Raw genomic sequence first — 3,031 nt, forward strand, 5'->3', positions numbered from 1 at the left:
CAGTTTTTGGTCACAAAGGAGTTTGCTGACTTTATTTGATAATAATTTGTATGTAACACAAAGTGTTAAATTATTTCCCACATTTCATTTTTTAGGAAACAAAATATAAAATCTTTGTTTTATTTGTGCTCAAAAAACATTTTAAGGTGTAAAAAACAATTTAAACTGCATCCTAAAAATAAATTAGTCACAAAGCTGTTTACAGACTTAATTTGATAATAATTGATCAATTTAATCATTTAAATATTTCGTTTTCAATATTATTTAAATAATATTCAATCTAAAAAAGTTTTTGTTTCCAAAATTTAATCTAATTCCTTTCAATATTTCAACATTTTTCTGAAGTTACCAACAGCTAATTACATTTATTAAATACAGTAAATGTGGAGCCTTATATATATATATAAAAGTTGACATTAACCTTAAACTTATACAACCATACGAACCACAGCCCCCTACATGGTTATAATATTTGGCACAAATGGTGTTCCATACTTCTTTCATCAGCATGCAGCCTCATGCTGTCCCTCTTTCCCCTCTTGTTTCCGCCTGCATCCCCTGTATTTTCTGACTGATTCCCACTCTCACATTCTCCTCTGCATCCTCATTCACCGGTGCACGTTGTCATGCAACCGTTTGGCTGCAAACCTCCTATCTCGGCGATGACGTAACTCCTCCTCTCGACCATAAAAAGGAAGCGTCCGTTTCCTGTTCCTGTCAGATCCGGCTCACATGGCGGCGACGTGCTGCCTGTGCCACGGGCAGGTGTGCGCCTGTATCACATGCAGCCCATTGAGAAAATGGAACTGATGGTTCTGCTTTGATGAGACACTCCAGAGGCTGCAAGTTTTTTTTTTGTTTTTTTTTTTCTGAAGACATTACCGAAACTTGATTGAAATATTTAGTCTCCAAGTTCCACCTTCTTTATATTCCCCTCGTGTTCCGTCAGCCTAACTGTCCTAGGGATGTCCTAGACGGATTTATGAAAAGAAAATATGACTCTCTTTTCTGAATGGAAATCATCTGAAAGCAACAGATAAAAAAGCAAATTGCCTAGATTGTTATCATAGATACACTTCAACTGAGAAACAGAATTTTAAAAAAGAGCCCAGTAAATTATGATTGTATAATTTTTTTAAAAGAATTTATTTGTAATATGGTGCAGAAAATGACAATTCTGTCCTCTTTCTTCTTCTTTAAGAATGACTTCTATTCTCCACTGGTTATCTGTATTAATGAACCATATGTGTATATATGACAAGTTGGAGTATTCGTTGCTCCACCGAGACCGAAGAGCTGTCGGAGGACACCAGAGACAAAATTGTACACTTGAACAAGCCTGAACCAATCTACAATAAATAAACAAGCAGCTTTGATGAGAAACTGTTGGAGCAATTATTAGGAAATTGAAGAGATCACGGACAATCTCCCACCACCTGGAGCTCCATGCAAGATCTCACCTGGTGGAACAAATGATCCTGATGACGGTGAGGAAACTTTTTAACTCGTTGGCCTAAAAGATTCTAAAATTTGGCAAAAGGGTCGGAACAGGAGCAGATGTGTGGAGGGTTTGGTAATCCAACTCATAAAAGAAAGAAATAATATGGAATCTGGGCACAAATATGCTTTAATTGGGATTTAAAATTAATATGTACGATTTTAAACAAACTATTTTTGGACATTTTATTTCAAAATTGTGACTTTTGTTCTCATTTCAGTGCCAAAACATTAATATTTGGAGTTTTAAACAAAATATTTTGGAATTCTATTTCGAAACTGTGACTTTAGTTCTCATTTTAGTACCAAAAAATTTGCAAGTAGTTTAATAAAATGTATAGAATTTTTACTTCAAAATGATGACTTTTGTTCTCATTTCAGTACCAAAACATTAATATGTGGAGTTTTAAACAACATATTTTAGAATTTTTACTACAAAATTGTGACTTTTGTTCTTATTTCAGTGCAAAAAAAATAATATGTAGTCTTAAACAAAATATTTTGAATGTTTTATTTCAAAATTGTGACCTTTGTTCTCATTTCAGTGCCAAAATGCTAATATGTAGAGCTTTAAACAAAACATTTTTAAGTTTTTTTATTTCAAAATTGTGTTTTGTTCTCATTTTAGCACCAAAAAATTAGTATTTAGTTTTAAACAAAATATTATAGAAGTTTTACAACAAAATTGTGACTTTAATTCTCATTTCAGTGCCAAAAAAATTGTAAGTAGTTTAAAAGAAATGTATAGAATTTTTACTACAAAATTGTGACTTTTATTCTCATTTCAGTGCCATTCCACCGATGAGTTGATGTCCTTCAGTGGTCATAAAAACGTAGAGAAATATCATGTTCACATGGTTTTGGAATGGAATTTGAAACATGCACGAATGCCAGAAAAAAACAAAACCTTCCAATATTACATGAATGCAGAATAACTTTCTGCACCTAAACAAAAGTCAATGTATTTGTAGTTCACCACTCATGGGCAGGCACCAGAATCACAAGTAAAATAAAAGATTAACAAGGATTATCAGTGTAATTTATTCCAATTTGGTGGGCCAGATTAAATGGTTTACAGCCAATGGCCGTAGTTTACCCACCCCTGGTTTTTTATGTATTTATGACAATTTTACTAGGTTTTTTGATTCATTGTAACATTTTTTTGCATATTTTAGTTAATTTTTATGTTAAAGCTTTCATAGTGATACTGATCAATGTATCGTTAAAGTTACTGAGCTGTCTTAGTACATGTTTTCTCACTGTCTTTTTACATATTAGCAATAACCAAAAACAGTGTCTTATTTTTGTGTTTTAATCTAACTATTAAATCATTTATTTTTGGAAGTTTGGACATTTGCATTAGCAAGACACTGATTTAATTCCTTCTTCTTATAATAAATTTTAATCTTATACATGTATGTAATATTTTAGTTTAGTGCAATGCATAAAAATGTTTTACTGCACAGAAGTTCACATAAGCTTTTAAATGGAGGAAACACCAACTACTTTGTTTTTCTAAATAGTGAACAGTCCC

The 3,031-nt window shown here is 32.2% G+C and overlaps 1 protein-coding gene across 7 annotated transcripts in view; it reads right to left on the reverse strand.

The window, feature by feature from the left end:
- The window catches only part of LOC112157713 (disks large-associated protein 2), a 92,908-nt gene that overhangs the window by 82,764 nt on the left and 7,113 nt on the right, over nt 1–3,031 (reverse strand). The window lies entirely within an intron of this gene.

The sequence above is a fragment of the Oryzias melastigma genome, linkage group LG24, assembly GCF_002922805.2.
Source record: "Oryzias melastigma strain HK-1 linkage group LG24, ASM292280v2, whole genome shotgun sequence".
Taxonomy (NCBI): domain Eukaryota; kingdom Metazoa; phylum Chordata; class Actinopteri; order Beloniformes; family Adrianichthyidae; genus Oryzias; species Oryzias melastigma.